At 38.2% G+C, this 25,452-nt stretch overlaps 1 protein-coding gene and 1 long non-coding RNA gene across 7 annotated transcripts in view; one reads left to right on the forward strand and one right to left on the reverse strand.

Moving 5' to 3' along the window:
• Nucleotides 1-5,878, forward strand: part of LOC126278139 (uncharacterized) — a 219,808-nt gene extending 213,930 nt beyond the window's left edge. For all 6 annotated transcript variants that reach the window (XR_007550660.1, XR_007550662.1, XR_007550664.1 and 3 more), the window contains one exon: nucleotides 5,650-5,878. The gene's annotated coding sequence lies outside the window, so the exon portion shown is untranslated. The remainder of the gene's footprint in view (nucleotides 1-5,649) is intronic.
• Nucleotides 5,879-11,185: 5,307 nt separating this feature from the next.
• The window catches only part of LOC126278160 (uncharacterized), a 32,670-nt gene continuing 18,403 nt past the window's right edge, over nucleotides 11,186-25,452 (reverse strand). Inside the window, exons 2-4 of the long non-coding RNA XR_007550666.1 lie at nucleotides 23,135-24,091; nucleotides 13,037-13,236; nucleotides 11,186-12,930 (exon numbers count right to left, since the gene is read on the reverse strand). This is a non-coding gene — a long non-coding RNA (uncharacterized LOC126278160). The remainder of the gene's footprint in view (nucleotides 12,931-13,036; nucleotides 13,237-23,134; nucleotides 24,092-25,452) is intronic.

The following is a 25,452-nucleotide window of genomic DNA, read 5'->3' on the forward strand; positions in this document are numbered from 1 at the left end:
GTGGGTGATGGTCCAGTCAACAGTATCGAGCATAAAAGCCTGTCAGCCCCATTGCTGATGAATGTTAGCTTGGAACCATTGATCTTATTGGCCTAAGCCACAGGCCCACAAACATGTGCCAGGCCAGGACTTTGGGGAGGTAGCAGGAACCAGGGTGCTGGGAGTGGGTAGCAGTAAATGCAAGACAGATTGGGGTCGACGCCCATGTAAGAACTCTGATGGGCACTTATCACCAAATGGTGTTGCCCAATATGAACTTTTAAAAAATGTCAGTGAATCTAGCCTTGAAGCATCTTGGACGTATTTCTTTATCTGCTGTTTATGTGAACCTCTCTGCCTTTCCATTTGATTGGGGATGAAAAGGAGGTGAAGAGGTGTGCTTCATTCCACTTTTAGGATACAAACCCTCAAAGACCTCTGCTCAAAATTGTGGACTATTGTCTCTCACTAATGTCTGTGGCAGGCCTTCAATGGCAAAAATTTTTAACAGCAACCTCAATGTGTATTTCACTGCGTATTCCACTTTGCTTGTATGGCAGCCAACAATACATGGGAATCTGGAAAAAGTGCCAATGATAGTGTGTATTCAGAAACAGAACTGCAAAATCGAGATGCACTCATTTCCAAGGTTTTATGGTTGCTGCCCAAGGAAAAACTGATGTAGGAGCAGTATGATCTGGGACACGAGCTGTTGGGTTGAACAATGTGATCAAAGCCTTATGGTCCATGGTCAGGTGGAACTTGGTGTCATAAAGAAAGTCATGAAATTTCTTCAAAGTGAGTGTCATTGCCAGTTTTTCCTTCTCTATTTGAGGGTATTTTATTTGTGCAAAGGGGAGGGATTTTGAAGCATACATGATGGGGTGTTCTGAACCATAAACCTCTCAGTGAGCCAGGACAGCCCCCACTCCATGCTCCAATGCATGCACACAACCACTGTCTGCTTCCTGGGTTGGAACATTGCTAAACAAGGTGCTGAGTGTAGACACTGTTTGAGCTCCCAGAATGCCATTTCACATGCTGCCAACCACATGAAAATCACTCCCTTCTTACACAAGTAATGTAATGGACAAGTTATCTGAGACGCCGTTGGAATTAATTTTCCATAATATGTAATATTTCCCAGAAAAGCCTGGTGCTGCTTGAGATTCACCAGCCAAGGCTTAGTTTTAATTGCTTTGATGTGTTTCTGGACTGGTGGTATACCTTCATGAGTAAGTGTGTGGTCTAAACTTGCTGAAATTGCATTTTAATCCTGCCTTCTAAAAAATGGAAAAGAGTGAGTTCATGCCGGTGGAAATTCCCATGAGGAAAATGCCTTCCAAATAGTTAATGAAACACAATTAGGTTGTAAAGTAGCTCTTCCATGAGCCTGTAGAAAGTCACGAGGGCACTGGAGACCCCAAAGGTTAACCATTTATATTTGTGTAAGCCATGTGATGTATTACTCACCAATATCTTTCGTGAACATTTGTCTAATGGGAACTGCAAGTACACTATGACAAGGTCAATTTTAAGAAGAAGTGTCCACCCTCTAGCTCTGCTTGTATTTCCTCAGGCTCTGTAATGTGGAACATGTTCACATTCAAGATGACTTAAAGTCCCCACAAAGTCTTGAGTTTGTCAGATGGTTTCTTGGCAACAGCAAGGGGAGTATCACACTGACTCAATGATATACATTCTATCACATCCAGTCCCTGCAACCTGTTTGATTCATCATTGACCTGGTCCTAGAGTGACAGAGGAAATGGCCAGGGGCAAAAAAAGTAAGGCAGTGTCATAAGTTTTTAGCAAAATGTGAGCTTCAAAATTATTCGCTTTTTCTGAACCAAAAGACTTCAGTGTGTCCAGACTGAAAAGGTCAGTGTCAGTACTGCGTATTGATTAAGTAAGTTATGTCCCTGGTTACATTTTTGTTCAGGTCTTACATGGTAAATTGACCTTCCATGGTAAATTGACCTATCAGTGGAATGTATTGCTTATTATAAGTTACCAACCATCAAACTGTTAGGAGTAGTATGTTTTTAGCACTCAGTCGTCAGGCCACGAGTGGCCTACCAGAACCATCTGACTGCTGTGTCATTCTCAGCAGAGGAAGCGGATAGGAGGGGTGTGGGGTCAGCACACCTCTCTCCCGGTCATTATGATGGTATTCTTGACCGAAGCCGCTACTATTCGGTTGGGTAGCTCCTCAATTGGCATCACAAGGATGAGTGCACCCCGAAAAATGGCAACAGCGCACGGCAGCTGGGTGGTCACCCATCCAAGTGCCGGCCACGCCCAACAGCGCTTAACTTCGGTGATCTCACGGGAAATGGTGTATCCACTGGAGCAAGGCCATTGCCCGTTAGGATTAGTATGGTTGCCCCTAATTATAAATATGTTTGAAATTGATGTCTGGCAGTGGCATCCATATTGACTTGAAAGCAGACTCTCTTGCCAAATATGAAGCTGAAAATTTAAGTGGTTTCTTCCTACAGTATACAGAAAGGTTTTGTTCCTCTTCTGTGACAGAATGTCACTTGCTGTGTAAAGACAACAACATTTCAGATGTGCTGTTTGTGAAATCCAATTTCCTATTTATGTCACATGAACCAGAAAGGAGCTTTCAAGTTTGGTGACTACAAAACATTAAGGGTGTCGGTTTGAATTAGTACATTAACCCTTCAAGCAAATAGCTGCCAACATGCTTAGCATGTCGGCGGTAGTTTATATGGCCAGTTGGTACAAGACTGCAACATTTTGTTTAAATTGCTATAGTGCAAGAATTCATTTGTTGAAAATCAATAAAATTTCAGGAGAAGTTAACAATAGACCTCTGTTACATTTGAAACATACATGATCAATGAAAACTAAAGCTCAGTGTGGTATATTTGGTAACAAACTTCAAAACAAAAGTCCTGCACTGCTCTTCCCATGTGTTTCTAGGACCAGTTAATATACAAAGCCTGAAATTTATGTGTGTAGCTTCCTTTGCCTTCTCAGTGACTTCATAAACAATAAATGCACTGTGCACTGACATATTTCTTAGCTGTCTAAAAATTTTCATGCACCATGCCATTTTTTTCCTTTGAAGTTCCTGATTTCTTCTGACTTGTTCACTTTCCAGTAAATATCTTAATGCTCCACCAGCACAGAAACACAGCTGACAAAGTAGTGTTCCTGCCATTAACTTATGGGCAAACAATGCAGCTTTACAGGTGATGCTACAACTGATGAGTATGTGGTCGTGTAACCACCAGAGCAGATGCTTGTGGCACATGATTACATACTGAGGTTCCAAAGGTGTAAGAGACACCAAAGAAGTGTTTCTGGAGGTTTTATTGCAAATTGTGGGAACAGATAGAGTATGTGCTGAGTGACTACTTGCACACTGTTAGTCAGAAAACTTGTTACAATGGGTTGCCATAAAAAAAGAGAAAGTATTCCGTATCTCCCAACATTTCCAGCTTTTACAAACTCCATATCTCTTCATTCATTGCCCTTCATACTGACACACTGAGAAACATGTGAATGTGAAACAAGTATAATTGTACAGACTCTGAAGTGTGACTTCTATAAACAATTTGATGAGAAATTTACCTAGATTATCACTACCGGAAAATCTCATAGTGCTCAGAAACTATACACGGTATATCCTATGGGGAAAAAACACATGGATTACTGTAGCTAATTGTGACTTAAAATGAGTTGTCTGTTATTTGAAGTTCCATTCTTAAATTTGCTCATCTTCTGGTTGCATATGAAGTTCACAGTCAGTTCTTTCACTATATTAATATTCACTGCTGCATTTCTAATGCTCCGTTTGAAGTAATCTCTTTTTCACTTTTTCTCAACAGTCTTTAACATAACACTCAAATCTCTTTCAATAAAATGTTCTAGAGCTTCATCGGTAAAGCGCGGAACACCAGCAAACTTAAAGGGCGTGTTTCTGTTTGCGACATTCCTTTTTACTTTGACATATATCAGCTCAGTTGATTATATTCCACTTTTTACATTTTCATTTATCCTTTTACATGGTGGTTGGATAAAGGAGCATCCCTAGATATGAGAAGGGAGAATGTAACCAGTCGGCAGTGGTTGCTTTAAGCCTCGGTAATACGTTATGTCAACTAGCATGGATTGATAGCTAACAAATCATCCATTACTATAAGGCAGACTTCTTCCATTCAGCGAGGCACAGCACACTACCTATGAAATTCTTAAAAATTGTTACCATTCACTTCTGTATGCTAATTGGATCAACAGGAATGTTAGAGCCATAAAACAAGTTTTGCTCCTGGTATCAAACATATATTTACTGAAGTACCATCGACCACAGTGAGGCAATGAGGCAACCACATCTCTCTGTAGTTACTTTCAGGACACTGCTCCCCTTGGAGACAAGTCAAAAGTAATATTCATCTGTAGGTACTTTCAGGACACTGACCCCATTGGCCTCTCAGCCCGAAAGTTTCAACTGAAGATTACATGTGTAATTTTTTCCCTTATGTTTCTTACTGAACCAAGAAATTTAATTAAAGGCTACTGGAAAAATACATATCTTCTATTAATGGTCAACTATTAATGAAATGTAACATGTTACAAAAATTGAAACTACCACAAAATAAATATAAAATATACAGAACACATTAAAACAACTCATCATAATGGAATGAAACATCTTTTGCAAATACAATGATACAAATATGAAAAAAATATGAGTAATACATTACAATATTGTGAAAAGGAAAGTTGCTGCTCACCATACAGCAGAGATGCTGAGTCACAGGTAGGTACAACAGAAAGACTGTCACAAATATATCTTTCGGCCAGTAAGGCCTACACAGTCACGCAAATGCAACTCACACACACATGACTACAGTCTCAGGCAACTGAAGCCACACTGCCAAGAGAAACACAGGAAAGAAGAGAAAGAAGGGCAGGTATTGAGTATATAGAAAATAGTAAGAAGGGAAAACAGCACTGATTGAGGATTGAAGAAAAGCCGTCAAGCAAAAATCAAACAATGAAAAATCCAGGAATGGAATGTAATGATATTGTGAGAAGGACATGCTGAGTTGCTGATAGGCACAACCAAAAGACTGTCACAATTATAGCTTTCGGCTAGTAAGGCCTTTATCGTCTAATTTTGACAAAGGCCTTACTGGCTTAAAGCTATATTTGTGACAGTCCTCTTGTTGTGCCTTCCTGTGATTCAGCATCTCCACAATATAGTGAGTAGCAAGTTTCCTTTTCACAATATTATTACATTCCATCCTGGATTTTCCATTGTTTGTAATACATTACAAGCTGGCAAAGGTGGTTATATTTCATCATGCAGTCAGAATTGTATAACTGATACAAATGGCTGGCCAGGTGAGCGGCTAAAAAAATATGGCTGAGCCACTCTAACAAACATTAAAATAACCCACCCAATAATCTGGCCAGCAGTCCTGACAAGACATAATAACTTAAAATCATTTCCACACTCCTCTTATTGTTGTGTAACAAATTTGTTTAACCACAAAAAATTTAGTAACTTGGCCATCCTGTAGCAATTAAAATACCACACAGTTGTTATAAAAATAAATGTTACTAATGGAATATTACAGCTGTTAATTTAAAGGATGCAAGAACCATGTTGTAACTAATATTTTTGCCTTTCAGTTTAGATTCCTGGTAGTTGAAGATGAGAGAGATGCCTTTATTGGACAATTATGAACACTTTGTTGGGACTGAAGACTTCTGTGTTTGACCAAGGAAAGAGTACAAATGACTGAATATAGTGATCTTTTTATGTATTAAATGAAAAATCTCGTATTGTATTCTGTAATTTTACCTATTTTGACATAATTACATTTCATTAAATTAATCATTAAAAGTATTTCTTTAGAAATATTGCAGTTAGTTATTGCTGTGAACACCTTACACCCTTAGTACGAATACTTGCAGCAGTATAATGAAGCAAGATTACAGGTTAGAGTGCTCAAAAAAGAACTTTTATATTCTGAAATATGTTAGTTTGATAGTACAAGAATGTCCTTGAGTGAGAAACATTGAAACTGTAGAATTGTGTTTTGTGTGAAAAATTAATTTTACAAGTTTCAAGAACCAGACATCAGTAAGGATTATAATAGTGTCATGTTCTCTTCATCAAGTATGTCACCCAACAGGGAAAGGGAGTGGGGGTGTTAATGCCCCATCAACAGTTAGTTACTCAACGGATTTATTTGTGTGCCCCTTTATGATAATATATTTTTGAATGTTTCTTTCCATCTTCCAAATTTTTGTGCTTTGGGATATTTAACAGTCCAAATTTGTGAACAAGCTTGTGTTTACATGTTGTTGACATAGCTTTGCATTTATTTACTGAACTTGTCACATAGAAGCTTTATAACATTTAGTTACCTTTTTGTCTTCTGCATCACACATAATAGTATATATGTTCAACAGTGAATAGGCATTGTTTACTGTTGTCCAGATTTGTCCTTTTTTTAGGAGAAAGCTCACATTCTTGTTAAAGACAGTGATTAGTTTCTAGGTAGAGTTGTTATGATTTTGACTGTGTTACGGCATTTATTAAATATATAGGTCTGTATTTTTCCAATATTTCCCACAAGTATTATATAGAAACTAACTCTACCATAAACATTCTCCTAATACAAGATAGATAAAAACAGAAGATATATTTTCTGTTTCTTCCATTAACAGTGTAGTCAAAAATATTATACCTGTACATAACTTTCTCTTCTTGGATCAACATTGTAAATCCTATAGTATGTTTTCTCCAACTGGTTGCAATTTTGATTTCATTTCAGATACACATAATTGTAGGCAGTATTCAGTAATGACATGACTGTAACTGTTAACCATTTTTTCACTCTTAAACATTACTCAAAATGAACATGGCACCAAGCCCTGACAGAATTCCAATTAGATTTTATATGGAACAGAAGGCACCATTAATGCATTTACTAAATCATATATATTGTTGATCTCTTGCATAGCAAACATGTTTGCATTCTGGAAAAACATAGCAAACATGTTTGCATTCTGGAAAAAGAGCACAAGTCATTCCCCTGTACAAGAAGGGAAAAATGGGTGCACTGAATTAACAACGAATATCACCAATGTCCATGGTCTTTGAGAACATTTTAAACTCAAAACACTATAACGTTTGTGGATGAAAAGAATCACCCTCAAAGAATGAGCATTAAGGTAAACCAACTTGTGTGAAACACAGCTTACGTTATTCATAAGTGATATCTTGCCATCAGTTAATGCAGATGAACAAGTTGATTCTATTTTGCTAGCTTACCAAAAGGCACTGGGTACCCTACCACAGTGTCAACTAATACTGATGGCATATCTTCAACACAAACAAAAGTAATGTTGGATGTGCCCCATGAAAGTTTAACTGAACCTCTACTATTCACAGTATACATAAATAAATTATAAATGGGGTAAGCAGCACTACATGGCCAACATAAAAGAATTTTTTACGAGTCAAAATCAAGCATTTGCAAAATGTAAGAATGAGGTGGTGGTGGTGGTTAGTGTTTAACGTCTTGTCGACAACGAGGTCATTAGAGATGGAGCGCAAGCTCGGGTTAGGGAAGGATTGGGAAGGAAATCGGCCGTGCCCTTTCAAAGGAACCATCCCAGCATTTGCCTGAAACGATTTAGGGAAATCACAGACAACCTAAATCAGGATGGCCGGAGACGGGATTGAACCGTCGTCCTCCCGAATGCAAGTCCAGTGTGCTAGCCACTGCGCCACTTCGCTCGGTGTAAGAATGAGATTTCAGAACTGAAAGAAACATGTGTCAAGTCTGCAATTTAATACCAGTGCACTGAAAATAGATATTAATAAACTTAAAGCAGCAAAATGTGTATGATTGACAAAGACACTGAAAAATCTACCAGAAACATTTCCTTTGTTCTGATAATGGGTCTGAAGTGAAAGACAACAATGAAGTTAACAAACTGCTGCAGGAAGAAAACTGTGTTATGAAGCTTAAAATCGGGATTTATAAACAAAAGTGGATTGCCATGAACAAACTATAGTGAAAATACCAAGCTGTGATGCATGTAAAAACATGTGACCTGTTAAGACTAAAAAAGTGCTATTAAAGATACTAGATAACAAGTCACAATAAACAGTAAATTTGAAGTGCAAACTAATTTATGTGATGATCCAGATGTAAATCATTCACTGAGAAATGGAAAAGAAAAGTCTAGTGCACTGACAGTAAATAATCAATGAAATGAAGTACTTTTTGTAAGCGATAGTCTGGGAAGAAACTGTGGGAAGATACTGCAAGACAAATTAGGTAATCATTTCACTGTGCAAAGTATTATAAAAACTGATGCACCAATCAAGTAAGCTGTTAAAAACATGGAAAAATTAACTAATAACTTCTCAGTGAATAACACATTAATTATTATTGGTGACTCAAATGACACTGTAAAACTTCTAGAAGAATTACAGAGGAATATGATGGATTCTCTGGAAATTGATATGATGCCCAAGGCCTGAATGGTAAAATGAAATTTGTGAATCACTTCATGTTGGAAACTGCTACAAATGTGTGTATGAAGAGACTGTGTGTGAACTTTGAAATTGATTGACTGGGCAGCTAATTGTGAACCAGTATGTAAACAGAAACAACAAAAAAAGAAAGAGCTGCAATACGCGTACCGAGCTGGATTTCAAACCAACTTAATTAATGGATAGATGGGTGAAAAAAGACTGTAATATAGTGGAAATTGGAAACATGTCAACAGAAGGCAGAATCCCACATCCAGTGAACCAATAAGCCAAAAGTCAAACACCATCAATCCCACCATTGGAAGAAATGCGATTTTTGTTTTCCACTAGAGACACTAGTGAAAAATGTGAGGTAAGTGATCAAGAAATAAATAATACATAATTTTAAATTGCTCCATTAGGCTTAAACAAGATGTACTGAAGGAAAATATCAGATTATATCAAAGAAAAAATGGAATTCAACAGTGTAATTAAATATCATAACCTGTACAGTGAAAGAGATGAACGCTTTATAGTTTAATTACTAGGTAAAATACAATTATTATTTGTATGTACACTTCACCACATGAAGACAAAAAAGTGTTTTGTAATGATGTGAAGGAACTTTTGGAAGAAATTAACTCCCCCAAGAGAAATATAATTGTCTTTGGTGATTTTAATACTGATTTCTCAAAATCCAATCAGTTCAAAGAGGATATAAATTTAATACAGTCACCCAACATAAGCTCAGTTGTAACTGAACCAACAAAGAAAACAGCAACTTCTGTAAATATCATTGACCAGTTTTTGATACATAGGTGCAAATACGCCTATATCACACAAGTGGTAAACACAGATTTTAGCGGTCACTACGCTCAAATTTGTATAATGAAAGTAGGAGTACACTCAAAACTCCATGAAGTAAGATGGACAGAAAAATATTGAAAATTAAAAAATTCAAATTTTAATTTTCTCCCGAAGAATGAAAATTTGAATGATAAAATAATCTCAAGTTTATCAGCACACTAGCTTAGTTTCTGCTACTTTGCTCAAACAGAATGCATGGTCTACGCAGATTTTGATTTTCCTTTTTATTTTTATAATTTTATTGTTTTATTAATTTTTGTGTTCTTCACAAATTGCAACACTTTCTAAACTTTTCACAATAGTTAAGGCCGTATAAGCACAGTCATTTATGAATTTACTTCTGATCATAAACTGATTCCGGTAGCTAGAGTCCAAGGTTTCTGTTAATCATGCCGTTTGTGTTCTTGTGGTGATATTTCTATAGAACTTTCATGCACTAACACTTACTTCTTTACATCTACCTGAGAAGCGAAATACCAGTTTTCATAGATTTAGCTTTAAAGGTTCTTTAATACAATGAATGTTCTTAGGTTCTTTAATATAATGAAATATTTCTTAAAAATGTAAAGCCACTATTTCACACTGTTAGGGGATGAATTTCCAAAAACAGTGAAAAACACATTTTTTTAATTTCCAGCCAAGAAGCCAAATACTGATTTACATAGTTTTAGCTTTAAAAATGCTTTCATAATGAACTAAATTAATAAAATGTATGTTCCTCTATTTCACTCCCTTAGGGGTTGAATTTCCAAAAACACCAGAACATGAATTTATTTTATTTCTAACTGAAAAGCCAAATATTAGTTTTCATATTTAGCTTGAAAAATGCTTTCACAGTGAAATTTGTTCATAGAACATTCCGACCCCTAAGGGGTTAAATTCCAAAAATAGTGAAATGAGTTTTTGTTTCTAACAGGGAAGCCAAATACAAAATTTCACAGATTTAGCTTCAAAAATGCTTGCATAATGAAATATTTCTGTTAAAATTTCCATCTATTTTTTTATTTTTGACCGAGAAGCCAAATTCAATTTTCCATAGGTTTAGCTTTAAAAATGCTTTCACAATGAAATATTTCATAAAACATTTCATTCCCTATTTCACCCCCATAGAGACTGGATTTCCAAAAACACTGAAACACATGGTTTTTTCTTTTGTAACCAAGAAGTCAATTACCAGTTTTCATAGCTGAAATTTTACAAATACTTTAGTAGTTCTTTAATAGTGATTTCTTCTCAAAAAGCCTTTCACCCACTATATCACTCCTATAGAGGTTAAATTTACAAAAAATACTGAAACATGTATTTCTTTATTTCTGACAGAGAATCCAAATATCAGTTTCTTAGGTTTAACTTTAAAATTGCCTTAATAGTGACATATTTTCAAAACCCTTTCGTGTCCTATTTAACCCCAGTAGGGCTGAAATTTTTTTAAATCCTTTATTAAACAATGCCTACAGTTTAAAATCAACATCCTCTCCAAACTTCAAGTTTCTATCCTTAGCAGTTTGGGCAGGACGAAGATGAGTCAGTGAGTGAGTAAATCCATTGGTATATTGCTTTTTATATGTAAAGTTTAAACATTTTTTGAAATAGATTTTCCCTTGAAAACAACTACATGGAACTCTGTTCTAAAAACAAACAAGCAGATCACAAAAGGGGTAAAGATATAATGCCAAAATAGGAGAAGATTGCATGAGTACTCTAAGCAACATACTAGTCTTGATTTTATTACTTACTTCAAATGATAGAAATGGATATTAACCCAAGTTACATCAGAAACAAAGAAACTTAAAAGTGACAAACTATTGTGTTATTCCAAGAATGGAACTAAAGCAGCCTAGCACATTATAAGAGGGAAAATAGGTGCTAGTTCAGTTAATCACAGCAAGATAGAATTGAAGGGGACGGAGTCATAGGCCACATCAAACTAGTTTTGAGATACAGCAAGTTTAAAGTTCCACGGAGATCTGAAAATGTTTAATACAAAATAGAAACCTTATTTCTACTGCAAATACTTGCGAAACATGTTATTAAATAGTCAACTCTCTGGATGCTGTAAAATATTAATTTTAGAATGATTCTAATTAAGATGTAGTCAACGGTGGCTTATGACATCTCCCAAAAATTGTTTATAACATAAAGTATGAATTTGTAAGGATTTATTTTAACTACTCTTACACAGCAAGCAGAATATATAATTTTTACACATTAATGTATACATATCAGGTATCTGAGATGTATAAATTGCTTTTTCATTGATACAGTTACATCTAGGAAGTTCCTCTACCTCATCATTGTACACGTTACTTCCATTACATGACCGAAAGAAATGGCATCAATTTTTTCTGGTTAATTGGTAGTGACTTTCTGTACTTTATTGGCAGATGATATAGATTTGGTTCAACTAGCCTTTCTTTCTTTTTGACACGAATATCCACTGACATGAAAGCTCCTATGTCTGACTAACAGTGCTTTACACTTAGCTTGAAGGGATCTTCAGACTCAAACTTAAATTGAGTAGCTTCGCTGAAATGGTGGGGATCTTCAGATGTGGATTCTGTAGGTTTTGAGATCAATGTCTCCAGGCTTTCCAAACTTCTGAGTCTTCTCTTTCCATTTTAGTTACAATGAAATGTTTTGGACTCGCAGATTTTATTACTTCTGCCCATTCACCTGGATTGTATACTATTGGACGTCTGTTTCTTGCATACCGTTCAATGTGACCATTATCATGATCTCAAGGTAGCATGGTGTGACCTACCACAGGGAAGTAATGCTGGACAGAATCAAATCTTTTAGTAGAAACAAGGGACGTTTCCAAAGCAATAATAGTCCAATTCTTTGCCTGACCCTTGCAATTGTCTGTGATTATGTGGAGATGTTTTGTCTGAGGATTTGTTATATCCAAGTACTTCAATAAGCAGCTCCCAGCCTCATCTGAACCCCGTCCTCCACTTTCTCGCTCCACAGAAACATATAACCCTTATTTGATCCACAGTCATCAATACCATAGTTGTATGTCCATATTTTCCTCTCATAAAATGCTGGACCATCTGTTAGTTTAGGTGTGGGGAACATTTGCTGCATGTCCATTGCTATCACATGATGCTCTTTCAAATTTTCTTTAGCCAGAGCAGTTAAAGATGCAATCATATTTTGTCCTCTGTCAGCCTTTTTGAGATGCAGTTCATATTGTTGTTTCTTTTCTGTGACTTCTTCTGCACATAATTCTGGGTTCTTTATTGCAATTAGAAATCCACCACATTTTGAACAGGTGTTACTCTTTGGTAGTTTGAAGCCTATGTTAAATTCAGATACGAAAATTTCTCTGAATTTACTTTCAGATACTGCAGGATTCTGCTTTTCCTTGCAGTATTCTCAGTATTTATCTCGAAACAATGAAGCAATTGTGAGATCACAATCCAAATACACTCTATTGGGGTTCTGTTGCCTATTGCAATGACTGTTCTATTTCGGTATGGCGTTGAGAAATTCTCTAACACTTTGTACAGCTTCGTCTTGAAATTTATGTGGGTAGTTTCCATGTTTTCCTGAAAGAAAAAAAAGATGAGCTTATATCCTCTTCCTAATAGAAATATTTGTATAGAACTTAGTTGGAGTACATCGCTAACTTATAGTACAAAGTAACATACACACCTCTTCCATCTTCTTTTGGCACTGCAAATCCCTGCTTCATTTGATGTTGCAAATTCCTCACTCTTTTTGCATGTATCTGTAAGCCATGAAGCCTTAGGAAAGCTTCCTTGCAGATCATGATTTCTATTCCGCAAACCCTCACATGATAAGAAAATGTAACATCCCTGGATGATATTTTCTTGGAAGTCTTTTTTGGGTAGCTTTGAAAGAAATTATGACAAATATAACAAAAATGAAATAAATATACAAAATATTAAAACATTTGTATTTAAATAGTGAACAAACCTCCACTTTTTTTGGTTCCATTTTCATACAGCTCATCAGGTAAGTATTCTGGGCATTAAAGTTTTCTATGTCCCAAAATGAATGAAAAATGTTTTCTTCCTCTCCAAGCAGTTTCAGAAGCATTTATTTAAACAAGTACAGGGACTTCCTATAGTAGCAGCCTGAACAGTCTTGTGGGTTTTTAAAGACTTATACTGCTGGCCAGCATTTCATCAACGTTTTGCTTTATTTTTCTTCCACTGATCAATATTTCACTTTCTTTTCCGTGAAGGCTTTGGTTTTTCGGGTGATTCTTCATTTATTCTACTTATTTCAAGCTATAATATGAAGAGCAAATAGTCTAACAATTTGCATGAGATATAGTCATAAGCCACACAAAACATTAAATTTCGCTAAAATCGCATTCATGAGAAAATATTTTTTACTCATCTTTTGCCTTTGAAACTACATTATTGCACCATCAAGTTTCATCATTAACACACAGGATGGCTGTCAAACGTGTTGGCAATGTTGAGAGAAACAAAGTCACAAGCCACAGGAAATTAATCACCAGAAATAAACCGCTTTATATACATACCGAAACATCATCTGAGCTGGAACTGATAGTCGATGGATTCCAAGATTCATCACTGTCAGGATCCAAAGGGTAAAGCTCTTCACTTCCACACCTGTCTGTGCCAAATATGCAGTGAAGACGCTTCAGACGTTTCTGAACCACCTGCCATTTTGCCATCGCTTGTGACTATGTATCTTCTGAAACTACCACCAGATGGTACAGCATAGAACTGCACTCCGTCATAGCCTGCTATCTGTTGCAGTAACACGGAACTTTTTCGACACATTGTGAAGAAGAAATTGTTAAGAATGCCGCAACATGAAAGACTCAATTTCGTGAAAGTTGTGGCTTATGACTATATCTCTCCGAGTCCTTCAACTGATTAAGAATAACAATAAACTAACTGACTCCAGATGAGTAGCTAGAGCTTTAAAGTATTATTTCTCAAACATAGCTATGCAGTAGGAAATGCACATCATGACAATCAGCCAGACAAGAAAAGAGCACAGTCAGATAAAAAAAGTTCATTCAAATACATTACTCATGTATCCAGCAACACCTGAGGGACTGTGTAAAATTGTAAAGTGTTTCTTTTTCTTGTGCCTTCATTCCACATTGTCCCAGGGTCACCATGGTTATTAACAGTTTGATATGGTTAGTTTAAGAGGTGGCCAGTTGCACTTCCTGTCACCACCACGTTAACCTCCCCCCATACGCAATATGTGTACCCCAGCTGTCTGCATATAGTGTCATTCATATAAAAGTGAGATAAAGTTTTTCAAAATGTTTTCAAATCGTTTATCTGAAGCTATACTTGTGTACCAGGCCAGTGTTCACCTAGTGGGATGTGTGAAATTACCTAAAAGTCTCATCCGGGCTGGCTGGCACACCAACACTTATTATTAATACACAAAGTAGATTAAATGAGGTGATGGTGCACCACCTCAGTTCAGTGGGTGCTGATGAGATACCAGACGCTATCATCAAAGCTAATGCAATACCTATTGTAGAACCACTAGTAGGAGAGAGACGTATTTCCAGTTTAAAAACTGCAAAAGCAACACCTCTGCATAAGAAAGCTGAAAATGTGACATTGCTAATTATAGGCCAGTTTTGCCAGGCTTCAGAAAAATTATGGAAAATGTTGCTTATAAGATTAACAGCCTTCTTAAATAAAGAAACGCTAAGTAAATGACTCACAACGCAGGTTCAGAGATGGAAAGTCAACCCATTCAGCAGTTTTTGCCTTTTTAAATGAATTACTGCAAGAGACGATGATACAACATGTATCTGGGACATTTCTTGATCTTAATAATGTCTTTGATATTAATCATCATGACATTCTCTTGCATAAGTTAAGTAACTATGGATTTCAAGGCAGACTGAAACTTGGTTTCAATCACATCTCAAAAATCGCCAACAGATTACAGAAACAAAATACAAAGACAGTGAACTAAAAAATTCTAGTTTTTACAGTAAATAATAATAATAATAAGAAGAAGAAGAAGAAAGTAAATTGGAAAAAGAAAACACTACATGGCAAGCACCCATATCATCTAATACAGCCACACATCGATCAAGATGCATCCAACACATGGCTAGGAAAAGGCAATATATACAGTGAGATGGAAGGATTCATGATTGCAATACAGGATCAAACAATAAACACCAGATATTACAAAAAGCATATTATTAAAGATCCCAATACCACAACAGATAAATGCAGACTTTGCAAACAACAAATAGAAACAGTAGATCACATCACAAGTGGATGTACAATACTAGCAAATACAGAATACCCCAGAAGACATGACAATGTAGCAAAAATAATACATCAACAGCTTGCCTTACAACATAAACTTATAAAACTACACATTCCCACATACAAGTATGCACCACAAAATGTACTGGAGAATTATGAATACAAATTATACTGGAACAGAGCCATTATAACAGATAAAACAACACCACATAACAAACCTGTCATCATACTCACCAATAAAAACAAAATTAACATAACTAATCGAAATATCCATACCCAATACAACAAATATACAAAAGAAAACAGGAGAAAAAATTGAAAAATACATCCAACTGGCTGAGGAAGTCAAGGATATGTGGCATCAGGATAAAGTTGACATTATACCAATTATACTATCAACTACAGGAGTCATACCACACAATATCCACCAGTACATCAATGCAATACAGCTGCATCCAAACTTATACATACAACTACAGAAATCTGTAATTATTGATACATGTTCAATTACCCGAAAGTTCCTAAATGCAATATAACATATACCGTACAGTTAAAAGGAAGTCACGCTCGATCAAGGTCCGTGTGACTTTCTACTTTTGACCAGACATAACGTCTGAGATAAGAAAGAAATAATAATAATAATAATAATAATAATAAATCTTATTATTATTATTATTATTACTACTACTACTACTACTACTACTACTACTACTACTTCACGTATAGAGTCCCACAAAGGTCAGTTTTGGGTCCTACCCTATTTCTGATGTATGTAACTGACTGATAAAATTAATGATGGAACAACAAAGCTATTTGGAGATGGCACTAATATTCTAAGTAAATCACGCAGTCATGAAAATCTGCAAGAAATTGCAACATTGCTTATGCATAGCTTAGCACAGTGGTTCAGAACCAACAACTTCATCACAAACTCTGAAAAAACTGTGGCAGTTAACTTCTGCACCACACAAAATCTGCATCCTGCAAACCCTGTTTTCAATATCTCAAATGTGAGTTACAGAAAGTTTTTGGGTATACACATTCAGGAGGACTTGAAGTGGGTGATCCTCTTAAACACTCTAAATAAAAAACTGCTCACCAAGTGGCAGCAGGAGAACACACATACATATATAAAAAAAGGTTTTACATCTGTTCTCCTGCTGCCACTTGGTGAGTAGATTTTTATCTATCCAATTTATACTGTAAAATGTGTTCCATATTAGTATGCCATCACTACTGATCTAAGGAATGATTTTTTGTTGGAATTCTGCATCTTAAAAACCATTTTTTTAAAAGAAAAAGATTATTAGGGCGGTAGAGGAACCTAACAAAGGAATTCCTGTGGACTCCCTTTCAAAAGCCTGAAAATACTGCCTCTGCCTTGCTTGTATAAATAGTAAATACTAATTTTTAACAGAAGGGAGCATCTTTAAAAATCAACACATTTTTAAGCATAACTATGATTTACAAACATATGACATTAGGCAGAAACTTTACCTGTATGTAAACACAGTAAATACAAACTTATGCAAAAGAGGAGTATACTATACTGGAGTTAAGTTATAAAACCGTATGCCTATGTAGAGCTGCGCTACGTGACAGTGAGGTAGATATATAATAAAATGACACAAGTTAGATATAAGACACTTTTTATTCCGAGAGGAAGTATGCAGGTAAAAGGCAACCAAATACACCAAAGCCATCAAGCTGACTGACTGTCAAAGACGGCTCGTATGGTCTTGGTTGCCCTTCAGTGATGGTCTCCAGAGTTACCACAGAGAATCCACCCCATTTCCCTCTAGTGGAAACCACTGAGAGGGAAGGCACTGGTATCTGGTCAGGAGCAGGACATAGTCATAGCTGGGGTTGGATGGAGCTGGTGGCAAAACACAGTGTGGTGGGTGCAGGCATCATGAGGATACCATTGACCAAGAAGCAAGAGGTGTGGACAGCAGTGTCAACATTGTGTGAGAATTTGACTGTTTTGCGAAAGTGGCGGGCGACAGAGCAAACTGTGGTCTGATGATCTGGATGCTACCCTTCAATGAGGATTTCATTATCTATCAACCTTCAGGCAGGAAGTTGTGGACCTCAGTTCGCAAGTTGAAAGTCAGAGGTGCACTAGCAGCAATAGGTGAGGCATCAAAGGAAGAAAGTGTGTAAACTTGGAAGGAATCAACATCTGGAAGAGCCTCTTGCAGTGTCCACACTGGCTTAAATCACATGAAAAATCCTGTCAGAGGTTTCACCTTTTACAAAATTGCAAAAGCATGGTCGTTCCTTTGAAGCAGGGGAGGGGGAGTATGGCGGTGCAATGCTGGTGGTACTGTGTTGTCACTCAACTTGACAAACACAGTCTTTGAGGGCCTTGTGAATAAAGACTTTAGGCATCTTGAGTGGGAGAGGGAAGGGTTAGTTGGAGGTGAGCGATATGTTGCTTAACATGTGAGACTAGTTCAAGCAGGTCTGGAGTTGTAATTGGAGATTCTTGGATCACAAAGACCACCTGCAGGAATGTGCCTTCACCCTATAGGATCTCAATTAACGAGTCTCTCAGGTCATGATTGTGGGCCTTTTGGATTCCAAGAAGTACCCACAGCAATGCCTCAGGCTGTAGTCCTTCATGGCACTTCAGAGCTGCTTTTATTGTGCAGTGCCATCGTTCAATGAGACCATCACCCTGCAGGTGATATGCAGAATTCTGACCATGTTGTGCAGTTCATGGAAGAAGGTGCATTCAAATTGCCAACCATGGTCACTTGTGATCGACATGGGACAGCCGAAGTGCAAGATCCACATGTCAGTAAAGATTTCAGTGGTGGACTCGACTCATAATCCTTAAGCAGCACTAGTTCAGTCCATTGCATGATGTGATTGATCACCGACAGAACATAGCGATAGCCATCAGAGGTGGGAAGGGTTCACACAAGGTCAAGTACACAAGTGAAAATGTCTTTTTGGGACTTCAAAGTGGCCCATATGTAGCTTGTTGTGACATGAAATATTAATCTTTTGGCACGGTACTCATGCATGAGTCCAAGGTTTGTAATCCTTCTTTATGTTTAGACGTAGGAACTGTCTGTCATCAGTGTGTAATTGGACATAGGCTGGGGTGCCAAGCTATTTAATTGGTGAAATATGACGTGATGAAAAGATTGAGGAATGAGGGCACCTGATTGATTTTGGAAAACACCACAGCTGATCATATGATTCATGCCCAGGATAGGTCAAAGTTCAATACGTGGGTTTGTAGAGGCATTGTCCAGCAAGTCCTGTATCTACTGGTCTTGTTGTTGTGTTACTGTCAACTATTCATCATTGAAATAAGATGACATGGTGCTGATGTGCGAGAAATAATATGTGATAATGTGTTTTTGTATCTTTCAGTTGATGGATGTCTGTCATGAACTGAGCAATGTTGTCAAAAGCAGCTTGCCAGAAGTAGCATACTGCTGCATAAAGTGCTAGTAGTTCCTGATCATATGCTGACCACTTTCACTGTCAAGGCAAGAGCTACGGAAGCTTGGGTGGAGACACCTCTGCATGAAGTCAGGAGGGTTAATCGCAACCTGTGAAGCATCAATGACATTAGTAAAATATCATTCATTGCTCAGTTCAGTCATTTATTCTCATGGTTTAAAAGTCATCATTCTTCCACACCAGCGCTGGCTGTTGGTCATTCAGCTGCACGTTGGATTCTAGCTGACTTTTATCCAGTCAACTTCATGGTTGCATGCTCAGGCAAAGCTTAGTGATCCTGTTGCTGTAGCAGGTTGCTGGCAAACAGGTGCAGCCATTACCCAGCACAAAGTGGTCTTGGGATGGCTGCTGGAGTATCCAAATTCAACACTGTACATTGATGACCAATCTGTGATGTACCTGGTGTTGGCAGACGTGTGGCCGATTGATTTCCTCCCTACCCCTGGCAGGTTTCAGCACCCTGAGGTGCGTGAATGTTCAACACTAACATGGACCCCAAGAGGTCCTGTTGCTGGCTCCCACATTGAAGTTCATAACCCTGTGATGTGATGATGTTAGAAGACAGTCAGTTGTTCCATCAGTAGATGGCGAGCAGCATGAAGTTCATGAGGTGAAGGCTATCATCTTGAGTACACCGTCAGCTAGTTCAGTGCTGGAGCATCTAGGACATAGACTCAGTATGCTATCATGGAACTGAGTACGGTTACTGTAAACAACATTGATCCCAACAATTAACTCATGACAAGAGTTGGAGTATTTAAAAGGAGCTGGCATGAGGCTATAATGTGAGGCTTAGTTCATAATGACTACATGTGTTCTCTTTATTCTGCTGTATTCACCTGACAGGCTGTTAACTGCTGTGTCAGTTCCTCAACATGTGTTCTTGTGAAAGACATAGAGTTTCTTGCAACATGTCTTATGAGCTAAAGAATATGCTTGTCTCATTTCCTTTGGTTGTCTGTCACCATCTCCTTTATACTGAATGTGTATTCTCACATGGCAGATGGTGCCATAATATGTTGACAACCTGACCTGCTTGCGACATACTGGCTTGCTTTCTACTTCTGCCTCAGTTTCTGGAATGGGAGTGAGTTATAATAAAAATTTTCTAATTTCTGCCACTTACTATTCTGCGTTGTAACAGAGCTTGTTCGAAACAAAAGTGGCCTTCGAATACCCCATATCTCTAGATGCGGGGCAACTCTGACAGCAGAGTCGCTCGCGCCTGCTGTTATTATCAACTGACTTGGATGAAGCAGTCTTTAATGTGTCCAAAGGCAGATTGCATCTCTGTTGTTCACTAGAATTTGCCGAAGGTATTCTTGCTGACATGGGCTTGAGTGAGTGGTGCCTGAAGGGAAGCTTCGTGTGAAAAGTGTCTTCAATAAAAGTTTACTATGACTAAGAACTGACATAATTCTTGATAATACTGTGGTCACGGGAGTTGTTGAATAATTTCTGTAAACTGTGGTGAAGGGTGGATGCCAGAAGTGTTTACTACATGGCCAGGAAAGATGACTTCTTTGAGCCAAGAGTTGACATTTCTCTTTATAACTGGTGGCACTACTGTCAAAAACTACTTTTAGGTGTATGTCATGGGAGTGACCATCTGGTGATAAAATAAGGATAGCATCAAGGTAGGCATAAGAGAATGGAAACGTGAATATTCTCCATCAATATAGCATACCATGTTTGTTCTACTTCTGTAAGTCTGAACGGCATAAATGTAAACTTCAACAGGCCAAAAGTGTGTCAATAGTTGTTTTGTGAATGTCGTCTGGGTACAATAGGATTTGCAAGTATGCTTTCTTGCAGTCAACAACACTGAATACTGAGGAATTCTCCAGATAATGAGTGAAGTCCTGAATGTTCAGAACTGGGTAGTTGTTCAGAACAGTATGCATTTTGAGAACTCTGCCACCCAACCTGACAAAACTGTTTTTTTGGGGACCAGTTTGATGGGTAAAGTCCAGGTACTGTCGAGGGATGAACAGTGCCAGTGTGTAAAAGATTGTCTACTGCTGTTTTAGTAATGCGAAGTAAATCCAGCAGTAGTTGGCATAGTCTGTAGCTCACTGGGGGACCAGGCATAGTGACAGTCTTATGGACCATTTAATTCTTAATGGCACACTGCTGAGAAGCAATCAAACACACTGCAGGACGTGGGTTAGCAAAAGTCTAGTAATGACCTTTGTGTCGATAGGCGGAGAAAGTGCTGCGAGTGTGTCCACAAGTACTGGAAGTACTGTTGGATCCATGCAATGTGAATAGGTCAGTGTGGCTACAGGATCAAGAGAATGCTGATGGAGCAGCCCATCAAGGTACCATTGTGCTGCTCTGCTGGAGTTCTGTCTCAGTGTCAGAAATTCTGTGGCAGATAGCATTGTTGTGATATTGCAGGTGGAGTTCAAGATGCACATTTCCAAGTAGAGCTGTATTACTTGTTGGATGTAGTCAGTGGTGTGGAGGCAGTCCTGAAAGAGTCAATGGCCATTGGGCATTTCCAAGAGTGTCAGGAACTGCTGCATAAAATGAGCTGCACCATTGTGCCCAGCCATTGTGGGATCTGGGCAAGGGACATTTCTGGCAGAGTGGCTGCTAGCAGTGTGAGTTGAGACACCATTTCTCAGGTCAGGGACCAAGCAGAAGTGGCAAAGGAAGTTCACTGACATCAGCAACCTGTCCAGGTGAAGGCATTGTCAAATCCTAAGTTCACTGTACAGGTATGGGATCTTTAGACTCAGATTGTTGAGTTGTTTGCTGCACAAAGCTGACCAGATGAGCAGGTATGCATTGGAGAATATGATGAACGCAGCAAAGTACTGACTTTCAAGCCAGAGTCGACAAGGAAGTGCCATCCACTGATGTGATCAGGTACAGAGAGTCTGTTTTTGAGATAAGAGCAGTGCTGAAGGGGCCAATGTCGTCATTCTGGGTGTCTTGGCAACTTAAATACCCTGCACAGTTCAGTGAACCTCTTGTAAACCATGTCAAGTTTGGGAAGTTACATGGAGAATGGCAGTTGTGAGCAGATTCACCAAATTGGTCATGGCATCAGCAGAAGCAGTTCTCAGGTGCAATGCAGTTGATGATGTCCTGTGCAAGTGTAGGTATGGCACAGTTGGAGGCAATCTGCATAGGAATGGCTGCAGTGCAGTTGGCATAGAAGTGGATTTTGTTGTGGCACTGCACAGGTAAGTGCCCCGGCCAGATGCAGTGACATCAGAGTCAATGGAAGTCAGGCGAGATCAGCTAAGCCCATGGTGAGCAAGAGAGCAGTTGTGCTCCTGCTGCAATTGCATATCATGCTGGCTACCATTATTGTCTGAATTATTTATACAGTGTCAATGGTGAATGGCGGAGAATATTCTATCCACAAGTTTAAGTCATGAGTCCAGTGCCACATGCTCATGAGCAACCATGGGCATCTGAACTTCCAGGAAAAGCTTGACAATCCATGATGTCCATAACGTGTCATCAGGCATGAAGTTCACATCAATTTGTATATGTAGCCAGTACCATAAAAGGAGTCTCGTTCTTCAAATCTCAGTCATATATGAGATGTTGTAATTGTTCTCCTGGGGAGTGGATGATGCGGAAAAGTAATGCAACTTTCACAGTCTCATATTTTGCTGCAGGGGTGGCAAGGATGATATTGTTTATCATATCTGCATGGTCCCAGAAGTGACTAACTGCAGAGATGAATTTTGTGCTGTCACGGATGATGTTACTTGAAGTAAAACTGTTGTCCACAATGGTAAACCAAAGGTTTGGCTGACCTGGCTGTAAAGGTGGTAGCTTAGATTTGTTCCTGTCTGAAAGGGTGCCAGGGTGACAACTGTAGGGGGAGAGCAGGAGTGCAATTAGAGTCCATGCACAGCATGACCAGATGTGCATTAGGTGGGACAGGAGACAATGCAGCCACTTCATGAGGCCCAGAGCAGCTGTGAGGGTAAGTAAATTATTATAAGCAAAGTAGTTATAAAATATTATTGTAATCAAAAAGGAAACTTACAAGAACATCATTTTTCAACATAGTCTCCTTGGGTTTCAACGCACTTGGTCTATCGTTGTACAAGCTTCCTGATGCCCTCATAAAAGAGGATTCTCGGTTGAGCTGCAAGCCAAGAATGCACCACTTCTCTCATTGCTTCGTCCAAGGCAAATTGACGACCTGTTTGAGTGGACCAAACAAGTGACGGTCAGAAGTGGCATGATTGGACCTATATGGAGGATGATCCAGTACTTCAAATTTGAGTTAATGGAGAGTTTCAGCAGTGTGGGCAGCAGTATGCAGATGGGAATTGTCATGCAACAACACAACACCGTTTGTCAGCAATCCTCGGTGTTTGCTTTGAATTGCAGGCTTTAGCCTGTCAGTAAGCATCTCACTGTAACATACATTGTTTACTGTTGTGCCCCCTTCCCCATAATGTTCCAGTACTGGACATTGTGCGTCTCAAAAACCTGTAAACATCAGTTTTCCTACAAACGGTTGGGTCTTGAACTTTTTCTTGCATGGTGACTTTAGATGTTTCCATTCCATACTCTGCCATTTACTTTCCAGCTTATAATGATTGATCCATGTTTCATTACCAGTAATGATCCTGTCTAAGAAGTTGTCTCCTTCATTACCATAGTGATCCAAATGTTTTTGCAGATGTCCAAGCACATTTGTTTATGCAACTATGTGAGTTGTTTTGGGACCCATCTTGCACAAACTTTATGTAACCCAAGTCAGTTGTGGATGATTTCGTAGGCAGAACTGTGACTAATTTGCACACAATGTGCCACTTCGTCAATAGTTAATCGACTGTCTAAGAGAATCATTTCACGTGAATGCTCAATGGTTTCTTCATTTGTGGCAGTAAACAGTTGTCCAGCTCGTCATCGTGTGTAGCACTTGTGTGACCATTTCAAAATTTTTCAATCCATTTGTAGACAATGTGCTGTGGCAAACACTGTTCTTGTACTGTAACAAAAGTCTTAGATGATACACCTTCCTAGCACAAAAAACTTCTTTGGTGCAAATAGACAGCGGAGCAGCCTTGATTAACAGCACAGCAGTGATAATGAAACTAACCTACCAGATTGAAAACTGCAAAGACATAACAACAAATGAGCAAAGCATGTGTTATCAACATAAAATGACAGTACTACCAAAATAAACAAAAATATAACTAAACTGCATATAATAATTGACTTACTCTCATATATTCACCTGTGGTGTGGATGATTCCTCACCTAAAGTGAGTGGACATGAATCCAACTGGTTGTTTGGACATAGCCTTGTTTGTGAGTGAGAGGGAATTCCTTGAGAGATCACAGAGTAAATTTTGGATGTGCTAAATTGTTGGACACCACTGTTCACTATCAGAGCACCGAAAAGAAGAGTGGCAGGATCACTTTTAATCACTTCAGGTGTGTTATCACAAGTACCTAATACTGAAGCATGAGAAATGTTGTTGGAAACCACAAATTGTGCGGCACAATGGTGGCATGTCAGCAGCATTCTAGTTGCACAACAATGATAAATGTTCGAAATAAGCACAAACACAGTCATCGGAGGTCAGAAGTGTAGAGCTACACTATGTTTACAGTTTGGTAGAAGCATAATAACCGATGTATAATAACGCAATGTGAGTCAGATGTAACAACCTTTTTCTTCTGGAGCAAGAAGCTTACAGGCAAAAGGCAACCAAAGCGAGTAAGCTGACTGACTGTCAAAGATCACACTTATGGCCTTAATCAATCACCATTGATGATCTTTGGAGTCACAGAGTTCTCGCATCTTCTTACTTGAAATGCATACTGCCATGAAGTACATTTCCCTTAAAACTGAAACAATTCTTGCGTGACCACTCCTTTTACTCTGTCTCTGAATTTCTGAATCATCATAATGAGTAAGCTGTTAATATATGTATTATGTCACAGTATATTATTATTTACTTTGACCCCTTTTTCTAAACCTCTTAGTCCTTTACCTTCACCCCTCTTCTTTCCCCTTCAACCCTTCTGCCAGAAGAAGAATTCAGTGGCTCCAAAAGCTTTCCAGTTAAAACCATCTTTTACGTGTGTGTTCTGCTGCTGCTCGGTGAGCAGATTTTTTATCTATCCAGTTTAATTGTTATATTCAAAATTAATATAAAAAGTCCTAGGTTTGATTTAAAATTCCTACTAGTGTTAAAAATGGCTACATGTTCAATGCTGCAGGAAACCTATCTCTATCTGGTGACATTAAATTCAGTTGGCAGCAACACTGCATCAAGGCGATGAACATGAGTTGCAGGAATTCACAAGCTTTCTAACACTGTCTCCCTGCTGCCCACCCAT

Source organism: Schistocerca gregaria, chromosome 1 (assembly GCF_023897955.1).
Source record: "Schistocerca gregaria isolate iqSchGreg1 chromosome 1, iqSchGreg1.2, whole genome shotgun sequence".
NCBI classification, from domain to species: Eukaryota; Metazoa; Arthropoda; class Insecta; order Orthoptera; family Acrididae; genus Schistocerca; species Schistocerca gregaria.